Here is a 13,218-nt window from a genome sequence, read left to right as displayed (position 1 = left end):
AATTATGAAGCAATGTGACAACTGGAAAAGCTCTGAAACCATGAACTAAAGTGAATCTTTCCTCTTTTTAAGTCTGTTCTCCAGCATTTTGTCATAGCAACAGAAAGCTGATTAACACATCACCAAACATTCAAATTGCTTTCAATTTGATCTCAGAATAATTTTCCACTTATGAAATGTTCCCATGCAAAGTTTCACTGGTAGACAATGTCAATAGTGATAAAAACAGCTTATGGATGGATGCTCATGAAAGCACAAATTATGTTAACCATATCAATATAGGCAATTGTACGCTTGAATATTCTAGGTACATTATTATCAAATAAAAGGAGACTATGCAATTCTGAACATTACCAGGACAAATTTTAATATGATGGAATTATTTTATTTAGCTTTGCCATTTTTCTTATTATAAATGATCTGTAAAATTCATGAGGTATCAGGAACTTCATTCACTTTCAATGCCAAACCACGTAAATTTTATCAGAAAACAGTAAGACACATTGAAATGACCCACCAGTGAGCTATTTCTGGGCTAATGACAGGACATAATCCACACAAAGCTTGGGCCACTGAACTAATCACAGCATATAAATAGCCAGAATTGGCAAGTGTCATGATAGAAACAAGAGCAAGGAAGGGCATCCCACACCAGCACCTCAGAATCATTATGTACAGGGAGAATTAAGCAGGAAATCTTAAATATACAGTACTCATAACTTCAAGAGATAGTGAAAGCTGGAGCATAATTCAACATACCTTTGTGACTAAATGCAAAGAAATCTAGATAATAAGGATTCAATACAGAATTGAAGATAACAATAGAAAAATATGGGGATATATAGGAGTATGACGTAATCCTATATTTTTTATTTAGCTCAAGCAGTATACAAGGCATTAGCTTCTAATTTCAGAATTATCAGTGTGCTAAGGAGTTATAATTCTGAGATGCTGAATGATGTGTCTGGGTACAAATACATGTGAAAGTTTGCTTTGTATATATCCCTATGAAAGGTTCCTGTTGTCTCCAAGTTTCTAGTCAGTGTAAATGAAAATATATTCTCAACAAATGATGAGGTAAAGATGCTTTAGTATGGATGCTTTGTGCATATTAGTTCATTGCTTCGCAGACAAGGAAACATTGGAGTCACCTGGACTACATATGACTTACATGCAGAAAAAGTGGCTGAAGTTAGCTCTATATATGTCCAGTAAGTACTCAAGAAAACCTCACTGACATGAGATGCTTTGGAAGCACCATATTATGTCCTGAAAGTTTTACAACCAATTATAGGCAGAGATAGACTGACATGAGCTCAGCAACATTTTCACAAAGGCCTCTAGATGCCCCATAGAAAAGCTAGAATTTCTCTGATTTAGAAATAGAAGTCACTCAGCATTCAACTAGCTCTGACTTTTGTAGGTCTATAGAGACATTAAGCTTTCTTATGGAATCTAAAGAGAAAAAAAGACTTAGATTCTGTCCTGAGTGTATAAGCAGTCCAGGCAGTGACCATGGAAAAAGTGGGAAATCAGCAGAATAAAAGAAGAGTATTTGGAGACTATGTGGTTCTATTTTTTACCTGGACAATTCATAAGACAATGGCATGCATTTCATTAAGCTCTGGCACTTTTATTATTGATGGTGTTTTAACCATTCTGCACACTCTTGTAAAGGAAAATTATTCTTCCTAGTGTCTAAGTTTTACTAATATAAACTGTAATAGGAGTGAACTGTGGTTAGTTGCTCATAGCCTTTTTGAAGCCACTCTCCAAGAAGGATTTTGATGCGAAATCACTGCCTTTCAAACTTTGCCACACTTTCCAATGCATGAAGTCCTCAAGTTTTTTATGACCATTATCTGCCCAAAGCATTCTGAGTTGGTTGGTATATGAAAAGCTAAAGGTCTGGAATTTGAATGTTCTCTAGTTTGTTCTAGCATCCTATCAAATTTATGAGTCATGGTGTTTAGTAAAAGCTACGAGAAGCATGTTGTGGGAGCATTTTGAGAAGTCTTTTAGGATATTGATATGACTTTCTAGAGACGCCTGTATGTTACTCTTCCCTGGTACCATAGACATAGCCATGGTGTCAGTCCCATGGATACTTGAACCAACCAACCGAACCAACTTTTGCCCCTTGATCCCTGTTCCTGCCTACTGCTACCTACTGCTTCCTTCCCTCTCACTTTGTATAGTGCACTCTGCCCACATATACATAGAAAATAGCTATCTCTCATTTAGTATTTTAGCATCATTTTAAAGCAAATCATAAACACTGAGCATTATAAATTCAAAAGACAAGTTCACCTTGGGGGAATCTTGGAAGATTGTTAAGAAACAGGAAGCCTGACTGTTTACATAGGAATAAAAAAACTGTCAGTCTTATGGTTCCTGAAGCACAACATTCTGATAGTTCTTTATTTTTCTTGAATTTACTCTACCAGTATAACAACATTAGTGACCATTAAGAAGTACAGCAGGACGGAGTTCTTAAGAAATACAAACATGCTTTATATAAGGTATCATGTGACTATGACTCAGAATTTTTGGTTTTTCCATTGTCAGTATGCTTCAGTCATCTCTCGTCCAAACTGGTTAAGCCAAACATCAAGTAGAATCCAAACACTTGGTTTTAAAATATCCCCTCCCTTGGATTTAACCAAGGATCATTACAATGACTCAAGAGTACCAATTACCATTCAGTTCCAGAAACATCATATCCACTATTATTTAAACCAAAAGCCATGGTGTAGGAAATCTACTCATATAGGCAAATGGGTTTGAGAAGACATATCAAAGAAAGCAGATATCTGTCTCCCTTCCAGTCATATCATATGGACATCTTCACATACCAGTCTGTCACTATCACAGGTTGTCAAAATCCAAAGTTGGACCATTATGAAAGAATTATGCTTCCTTGTAGTTATGTGTAAGACAGTAAGCTACTAGCCACATATACCTTTTAAGTGTTGAAACAGGGTTAGTATAACTTAGCTGTTAACTTGTTAGCCTTTATTTTCAATTCAATTAGCTAGATGTAGCTGGTGACTAGAATATTAGGTAGCACACAAATAACCAACTTGATTAGTATATATCAAGCATGTTGTAACTATACACCAGAAAGGATATACCCTTCTATACAAATCCCTAGTCTTGTGGACACTGTGGACAATAGTTCCTCTTTTTCATAATAGAAAAAAAGCAAGAAAAAAGTGCTTTATAGATTACCTTTAATCTATATATAGAGTTATTCACAATGACAACTCATGAGCTATACATAGCCCATACATACATATGATTTGCCAATTTCTATTTAACTGTCAATATTTGAAAAAACATTTTTAAAAATCTCAATATTTCATTGTTCTGAAAATTTGGCTAATGAAGCAATGTTGACTAACCATTCATGTCCTGTCTGGATCTGCCTACAACAGACACTGGCAGCTCAATAGAGTCAATGCCAAGTGGACCTAGCTGCTGTGGCCTCTGAGATGGGTGAGATGTAAGACTGTCGGGATATACATCTTTCTAGAGCAGAAACAACACCTCAGAATCTGGCAATAATAGTGGCTGCTTCCGCAGAAGAGGTCTATGAGTCAAGTGGACAGAAATGACAGTTATTAATATGTTATTTGTTGGGCCTCTTTTTCTAGATCTATAAAAGGAATATAAAGACAGAGTAATTCATAAGTCCTAAAACAAAATGACTTTATTAGTAGGTCAGGTTCATAATAGAGTTTAGGAATTAGCATTGGGGCTTTTTTACCAAAGGTAGGCATAACACTAACGAAGACCTCTGTATAGCATTCATAACTTGCCTAGCCTTCCTTCTTCTACTTTCTTCTCCTCCTTTTCCTCTTCTTCCCCCTCCCCCGATCCCTCCTCCCCTTCCTGTTCAGCCACCTTGAGAGTCTGACCACTCATTTTTCAAGCACAAGCCAGTGAAACATGAACTTTGACTCCAAGCATGCAGCCAGCAACTTCCAGAGTAGTCAGGATCTCTACACCACACTGGCCTGGGGTAGCCTCAACTCATCCAGGCAAGTCCCTTCCAACAGCTACAAATATAAACTCCATGTTTAGAATATGATTTGAAATTCCTAAGAATAAGATGCCTCTAAAAATGTAGCTCTCTGCAGATTTACATTTTTTTAAAGCACATTGTGTTTAAACTCAAATTACTCATCCATGGACTATATGATAAAATACTGCAAAACTTCCTTGGTGGGGGGGTGGATAGGGAACAAATAGAAAAAAGCCTTTCCTTTTCTCTGAATAAATTTAGTTGTTAAATGATATGGAACTAGACAGTTCCTTAATAATTTTTTCAAAAGGTGCTGAAGACCATGCCAGAGACATCCACAGATGACTTATTTCATTACCTTCCGCCCAATTTCACCAACAACCAGATGAGTTGAAGGCTGGTTCTTTCAACTGCGTCCTAACCGATCTTTCCCAATCTAAACTCTTTCCATCTAGGTTTCTCTTCCCATCCATCAAGCAGTCAGTACCAGTTAGCACAAGCAAGAGTGTGCTTTTCAAGATTAGAACAATGTTCAGTTCTGTTGATGTTTTCTATCATTTTCAGGATCAAGGCTCCAGTGATCACAGCATTTGAATTAATCATCAAATTTAACAAGACGAAAGAGTATTATCACCACTTTCACAAAAGTCATGATTTGTATGTAGGCACAGTTTATAATTCAAATCCTACTTTAAAGAGTTACTTTTGACATATGAATATATGTTGTCTCATTCAAACATGTGATTTTTACTATATTTTTGTGGCACCAGGGGTTGAATCTGGGGTTTGGAGAAGCTATGCCCTATTACTTAACTAAATCCATGATATTTTTCTCTGTCTGCCTTTTCTTTCTTTTCTTTTGAGGCACAATATTAATAAATGCCCTAGACTTCCTTCAACTAACTCTATAGCCCAGGATGATCTTGAGCTCACCATTTTCCTACCTCTGTTTCCCAAGTGCTTAAGGATCTTAGGCATGTACCATCACACCTGCCATAGTTACTATTTTAATATAATGTAATGTCTCTTATACACACATATATAAACATTGATTTGTGTTTATTCAAAAAGCAAGACTACAACAATATTGTTTAGCACCAGATAACATTTGTGCAATGTTGTGCAACCTTATTTACTTTTAATTTTTATTATTTTTTTCTTTGAACAAATCCATATATATATACTATATATATAATTTTGATCATAGACATTCATTATTCTTATGTTCTCTCATCTCCAGTTCCCAGTGAACCTCATCTTTTCAATGGGTTTCCCCACTCCTTTCTTGTAGTTCTTTATCCATTTGTATATTCCAGGATGCACTAAATTTAACTATGGATGCTTGCATAATCATGCTGCGGTGGTTTGTATGATACATGTGCACCCATAAAAATGACACACTTGAAAAATTTTGTCTGCAGCTTTTGCCTCTATTGTTGGACTTTTACAAGGTAGAGGAGGCTTGCTGGAGGCAGTATTTACCTGAGGGCACATTGGAGCGTTTACAGACTTACCCCACTTCCTGTTTTGTCTCTTTATACATTCTGCATGTGAATGAAAACATGGCTACCGAGCTTCCTGCTCCTATTGCTATGCCTTTCCTGTTACTATAGACTCTGTCTCTCTGCAACCGTAAGCAAAAATAAAGCTTCTTCCTTAGATTGTTTTTCATTACCCTGTTTTATCACATCAAAAATAACTAACAGAAATTGGTGCCATGCAGGTGGGGCTGATGCTCTGAAGAATCTGATCATGCTTTTTTTCTTGGGAAGAATGTGGAAGACTTTGAACTTTGGACTAGAAAAGTTCTTAGACAATGTAAACAGAATTTAAGAGGCCATTCTAGTAGGAGTCTAGATAACAGTAGTTACTAGCATAATAAAGACAGTGGGATTGACTCAAGGGGTTTCAGAGGGGAATAAAGAATCTATTAGCAACCAGGATAGAGGCAAGTCAGGTGATATGTTGCAAAGAATCTGGCTGCATTCAGACCGTGTTCTGAGAATTACTAAGTGGCTAAATTCAAAATAATAGACTAATTTCTTCAGTACAGAAAATTTCAGTCCAGTATAATATTGGGTCTGTGGCATAATCATTATTAATTACTGCCATGCAGGTCTACAATGAGCAAGTGCAACAAATGGGGCTTAAAGAATTGAAATACATACAATTTGGAGAGGGAGAGGAAAAGAGCATACATGAGTCCAATTATTCAGTCATGTGGTGAAACAGAGTCAGTAACTGGTAGAGACGAGCACCACTAAAGAGGAGCCCCCGTTCCTTATTGGAAAGATAGCAATGGTTCCCTAGCCCAAGAGATGACTTGCTTCTAGAAAGCAACTGCCTGAGTTAAGCAAGCTTCAGTAGGTTTGGTATACAGAAGCTACCCAAGCACTCAACAGTCACTGTTTGTCAGTCCTGAGTACTCATGGGTTTCTCCATTAGCTCTTGCCTACCACAAGGCTGGTAATTTAACAACCTGTGGCTATTACTAACTTTTTCTTATGCATTTATCCTTCCTTCCTTCATCCCCTCCTTCCTTCCTTTCTTTCTTCACTTTTAAAAACACATTTCCGTCTTCCTTCCATCCCAACCACAGTTTCTGCTCCCTCCTCTCCTCCCTGCTCCTCCACTTCCTCCTCTCTTCAGACCCACTCTCATCCATGTCTCCTCTATTTCTCTTCAGAAAAGGGCAGATCTCCGATGTATATTAACCAACCATGACATATCAAGTTGCAGTAAGACTAGGCACTTCCCCTCAAATATTTCATAAACGATGTCTATAATTTAGACAGGATCAATGGCAGAAAAATCAGGAACCAGATATTGTGACAGGGGTGCAATATTTTTATCTGTACTAGGGCTAGAGAAATAGAAGAGGGGCATGTGGGTTCCAACATCTCGGGGGCATTTATTCTGAGGGTCATTTAACTCAGAGTTGGTACCTGAGACTTCTTTACTTATACTGTGCATCCAGGTATTCTGTGTCCTTCATCCAACTCTTAATCCTGCCCAGAATATGTTCAGCAAACTTATAAGTAATACTCTCCACCCATATACCTTAATGATAAGGAAATCAATATTTAGAGATCTTGGTCAAATTGCCAAATACCTTTGGGCCCATCTTGGTATTCTGGTTCCCTCTAAAGAGCCAGTTCCCCAAACCTTTGGCCAAGGAAGCCACAGTGAAGAACTGTAGAAGACTCCGCTTGACTTCTTCAACCTTAACTTAAAATTCAGTGGAAACAATGTTCCAGTAAAACGGACTCATTTAATAATTGTTATTGCTGCCTGTAAAGTAACAACGCTGTTTATTTGAGCCATGTTTATTTCTTTAAAATGATGTAATTAAAATATCCTCATTATGTATAGTGCTGGATTTTATCATCAATAATTTTGGGTTTTATGGATGTGTAATGAAGTGAGTGGACTACCCAAGAGGTGGCAGAAAGTGAATTTGTGTCATAATGTCACTTTCACTTTTATAGTTTCTGTCCCCTAGTTCCAGAGGTAGTTTATAGATATCTACTAGAAACTTCTCATGCCCATTATACCAGCATTTTCAGTATAAAAATGCTCAAGTTAACACTTATCCAACTTCATAGTCACTAAAGCAGAAAAAAATTGCAAGCGTAAAACAACTTCTTTACAAGGGGATGTATATTTTATTTCTTCTTAGCTGCTTTAAATCTACTCACAGCAGGCTCAGACCAAATTTATAGGAATACAATAATATGCCAATTAACTACAGTCAACCAGTCCCTAACTCTACATCTCCAGAATGTCTTTTATTATTATTAATGAAAATCCCTGCCATGCTCATGGAGAAATGGGAAGGCAAACTGAAAGGAAAGGCAACCCACTCTTAATTATAGTTATAATTGCTCCACTAGATGCACAGTTCTTCACCTCGGGCTTCAAGTTCACAGATCAAATGCAGCCCTGTTCTCTGTTGTGGGAAGCTGTGACACAATTAGAGCAAGTCACCCAGGAGAGAACCCAAAGGCCTCTCTGAGAAGCACATGAACAGGAAACATGTCTAATTATATACTTGTTCCTGTGTCCCCTCCCGGTGGCTTCAACACCCACCTGCCATTAAATGTGTCAGATGAGAAAAAAACAGTAGAAGTCTGCCTGGCAGTGCAGACTGAGCCTCCGGCAGGAAGGGCTCTAGTGAGATCTATGTTTGGCCCATGGCAAGTCTTCAAACACCATCAACAAATGGGGGAGGAGTGGGAGGATGCAGGGGATACACGGGCCGAGGGGCTTTGCCAAAGAAAGTGAAATGGAGAAAATCTGAACCAGAGACTATCTAAATCTTGAGATGCCCTTTCAAAGACATGAATTTTGTCATTTTAGGACCAACTTTGGCAAGTGTCTATGACTCCAAGTACTATCACAGAGAGACTTGCAAAGCCCCAGGCACCATGGGGCCTTTCAGTTCCTCCCTCAGCACTCTTCTCACCTCACACAGGCCATCTGCCATGGCAGTTCTGGGTCTTTGTAAGAACAGGGGCATCTGCAGGCTTGAAGCTCAACTTAGATCTTAGGGATGACATGTGTTAATGGGCCTCAGCGTCCAGGGTCATGCTAAGCATCATCACCACTGTCATCAGCCAAAGGACAATGAAAGGAGATGGATAACCAGATCTCAGGGCTGGCACTTTGCTAACTTCCCCTCCCCCACACTGTAATACATACTCCAAAATGTGAGGTTCCAGTGTGTTAGAGAAGGGCTCCAGGCCAAACCGAATATGAACACTTCATAAATTTGTAAAATGGGCTCTTTTCCTGAGGCCCACAAAGGAATTGGGTTTTATACATAAGACTTTCATTACCACACCAAGAATCTACATTGACTGACAAAATTGATCACCTGCCTGATAAGCTGTTTAAAGCAACACATACTACTGAAATTCACTAGTAAGTTTACTATTCCAATTTTCTACTTTTTCTATCATTCATTGCAATTAAAGTGGTCCTTTTGGATTCATCCCAGAACAGACTCCTCAAAATTGTTTCCAAAGCAAATGTAGGTGAACTGTGGCCATGGGTGTCCTAATTATGGAGCTAGTCCAAAGATCAATTTCCCTTCTACAGTGCTCTTCCTTAACCTGTGCCTCCAAGAATGCCTCTCCAAACCAGGAGAAGCTAGAAAGACAGACACCAGACTTCCTCCTTTCCAGCTTTCCAGCTAGGTTCGTCTGTGTCACAATTAGAGGTCACTTGAAAATTCACTTGTTTCTACAAAAGTTCCAAAGATCCCAGGGCTACACAACAGGTTTTCCCTACATTGTCTTTCCTTGTGTGTATTTCTTGTATTCTTCACACTGCTGTAACTCTGCAAAATATGATTCTGAAACAGTTTTCACATGAAAGGTTTCTTTACAAATGGTTTTATGAAAATTCTCACACTCATGAAAAAGATACAGAATAATTCAAAGAAGAATGTATCTTGTTCTCTCAGTCTTAATTGAAGAAGGCGTTCTTTCCTATAAACTGGGAAGACAGTAGAGATGGACAGCAGCATAGACTGCTGAGAATATGAAAAGGCTGATTTCTCAGCTCTAAACCAGACCTTTCCAACATTCTTTGCGAGGCTCAGACAGCACACAGAAAAGGAGATAGAGAGAGTTTACGACTGGTAGATAGGGAGAAGGATTGCAAGATGTTAGTTTCTGGGAGTGACATAACTATTGCTAATGTGAACCTCGACAACTACAGATGACCATGCTGGGTTTGTGTAAGAATGGCCTCATAAACAGCAGAGAAGGATGGAGAAGGGGCTTAGGCATCTCTACCCTTCACTGAAGGAGGGAGTCAGTGCCAATGGTTGTGTACTCACTGACTGATGACCTGACAATTCCTTCAGGGAATAGTTCTAGTCACAGATGGCCAGTCTTGGTTAAGATAAATGAGTGGTATGGTAAACCTCAAAGCCACAAGTCTGGAAAAGACTTAGGGAGGGAGAAGGGTTAGTAAGTGTGAGAGGGAGATGAGAAAAGGGGTAGGGGAAAGAGTAACTAATACACACCATATAAAGGTGTGAAACTGCCAAAGGACCATTGTAATACAAAAGCAAACCAGAAAACATTCCTACCTTATAATGGTTCATACTTAGCACAATGGTTGGCACATACTAGACAAATGCTAACTCATTAAATTTGAGACATTTAGTAAAATTCCAATCTTGTAACAAGCTCGTAATATATGGAAGTTATCATCTTCCATAACCATAGACTAGAAAACCAATTATGACGTGTGTGTGTGTGTTTGTGTGTGTGTGTGTGTTCATGTGTGTGTGTGTGTGTATGTATGTTATTCATCTGTACCCATCTATGCGTTGGTGATCATGTACATGTTTACAGGTGTTAAAGGAACATGTTCGGTGTTGTCCCCAAACATTTTGCACCTTGTTCTTTGGGACAAAGTCTCTTACTGAACTGAAAGCTCACCAAATTGGTTGGCCAGTAGAGCCTGAGGACCTACCCATCTCTCTTCCCAGCAGTGGGATTATAGGCCCACTGCGGTGTACAACCTTTTATATGAGTGCTAGGGATAGAACTCAATAAGCCCATAACCAGCAAAGCTATCTGCCCACCTCCGTGGCTTTCCTATACTAACTTACTGGCAAGTTTGAAGGTCTTCTCTCCCTCTTCATATTTCTCTTACCTGCTATACCCCTCCCTCAATTACTTATTTGCTCTTTTCCTTTTCAATTTCAAATCATGGTAGCGTTAGGGAGAGGGAAAGATTATGTTTTTTTTTTAAAGGAATGAGGGCATACAAAATTTAAGTCTGAAAAGAAGCTCTTATAGAACACCACCTTGCTTCTGCTTAAAAGAATAAAATTCCCAATACAGAGGCAAGAAAAAATTGTGATATTTTCCCAGTGGTTGGTATTTAATTAGCCTTCTGCTATTGTCAATCGCCTCTGCTGTCACAGGGATAAATCACTCGTAAGCTATTTTGGAAGCTTGTCCTGTTGCCACTACCGTGTCACCAATCCCCTCATCAGCTTTGTCATTACAGATCCCAGCCGTTTCTCACCTTTTTGGGAACTCTACATGAATTTGACCCCAAGAAGTATTTGGCCACTATCATCTCAGCTATTAAATGCCAGATTCAGACATCTCAAACTGTGTGTCAAGACACCGTATTCTGGCAGCAATGAACCCATTACCTTTTTCTTTTCTCATGAAGCATGCTTTTTGCACATCTCAAAAATTGTGTGCCACAGTTGTCACAGGAATCTAGCTCCATTGTGGGAAGCAAGGAAGAGAATATTTGGTAACAACTGTGATCATTCTCAGACTTTTGATGGATTGCATCTCCATATTATGCAAAGAGTATCTGTCCATTTTTACTACGTGAAGTTGTCGGAAATGTGTGGCAATGAGAAATAGCTAAACACCTGCTCTATTAGTATAATGCAGGCATTTCAGTTAAAACCAATGAGTTTTATAATGTGTGTATTCTGATCTCATCCAAGATGAGCATCCTCAGCCAGTGTTACTCTTGATGGCTGGCAAGAATGCCAACAGGCTTGACCTTCAAGGTTTTTTTTTGAATACCCCGAAGGTCACACTGTTTGTCTCCCCTGTTTATTTTGTCTCCCCATGTTCTATTACACAGGCCCCTCTTCTTTATCTCTGCAACTACTCATGAGTCATGTTTTTCTCACAAAGCATTTATTAAACACTTTCTACCTTCCAGGCATTGCTGGGTGCTTCAGGGATATGAGAAACAAGCAGACATTTTAGTTCTTTCTTTAAATATAGACAACATTCTGGAAGGGAGTCAGTCACAGAAGCATAAAAACACTCATTTCAAGTAGAGATTATTGTTACTCCAAGAATAGACCAGGAAGTGGTTACTAGTAAATACATGACAGGTAGTTTGTGTTGGTATTTAAGGAATGAATAATCACTTCACAAAGATAACATTGAGGGTGAGAATTTGTTAGAAACTAACTGAGCACACAGCTTTTAGCAAGTGTCTTATGCAGAAATAGACAAAGATGCTGGACGGATTCACATTGGCCAGGGAGGCCAGAGGGCAAAAAGCAAGTGAGAAACACTGTGTAATGAGCCACAGCAGCTTTCTCTGGGCAGGATTCTCCTCAGCTCCTCAGTAGAGCTTGAGTGTCTCAGAACTGAGTTATTAAACTCACCAAAATACAAAACAAAAGGATACAAGAAACAATTTTCCACAAGAATTACAAGGGAGCAACACACTGTAGAAATATATGCGTGTCTTAGGATCACACTAAAATGGACACTGCTGCTGTACCTCCCACATTTTGAAGACACCATGAACATAAGTGATGATTTGAGGCTTTCAGAACAAATGTCAAATAGGAAGTACCTGTGATAATGATATACGCTGATGATAGTGACAGGAATTGTTGACACTCTTTTATGACAAACATCACGATGAAAGACCTTAGTTTCAATTAGAGGTAGGTAAAAATGATAATAAATTTTCTGTGAGGTTACTGGATTCTTTGAGACTCCTGAGTCCATACAGTGTGGATCAAGCCATCATGATTTAGGGCAGACATTTGGTTCGTTCTTCATGGAATGGAAGCTCAGTGAGGAATTGCATGTTTTGTTTTACTCTTCCATTTAAACTGGGAAATACTGAAAGTCTTCCTTACTCTTTCTTCTGCTAATAACTAAACCCACCTGCTCTACCCAAGCACAGAAGGCACTCTCTCCAAAGCTCCGCCTCTATTGTCTCACAGTTATCTACATTGACTCCATAATCTGCTCATAAATTTCCTAATGACAAGAATTATGGATCAGCATGTTTTCTATAAACATCACATGATGCTTGAGAGAACTAATCATTCAAAGATCACTTGGCCAATGAATAAATGTACACTAGACAGTCCTTGAAAGCATTGTTTGAAAGTCTAAGTTACTGGCATTTTCTGAAAGACATTTACATATGTAAATACACAACATTAAGAATAAAATTTGAAATGGAAATGGAATGATATTTCTAGGTGGTTAAAATTAAGAAAAGATAGTGGGGATAGAGGAGAGGTAGGAAGAAATGGAAAATGGAGAGTATGGAAGAGAGTTGAAAAATTATAATATTTTTTCCTAAATACAATGTTTCCCTTGACTTTAGAATGACATACACATTTAAATGAAATTAGAAGCCACCTCAGCATGCTAACATGA

The 13,218-nt window shown here is 38.5% G+C and overlaps 1 protein-coding gene across 8 annotated transcripts in view; it reads right to left on the bottom strand.

Moving 5' to 3' along the window:
- Positions 1-13,218, bottom strand: part of Macrod2 (mono-ADP ribosylhydrolase 2) — a 2,017,257-nt gene that overhangs the window by 556,345 nt on the left and 1,447,694 nt on the right. The window lies entirely within an intron of this gene.

Source organism: Rattus norvegicus, chromosome 3 (assembly GCF_036323735.1).
Source record: "Rattus norvegicus strain BN/NHsdMcwi chromosome 3, GRCr8, whole genome shotgun sequence".
NCBI classification, from domain to species: Eukaryota; Metazoa; Chordata; class Mammalia; order Rodentia; family Muridae; genus Rattus; species Rattus norvegicus.
This window is presented reverse-complemented; position numbering and strand designations above follow the sequence as displayed.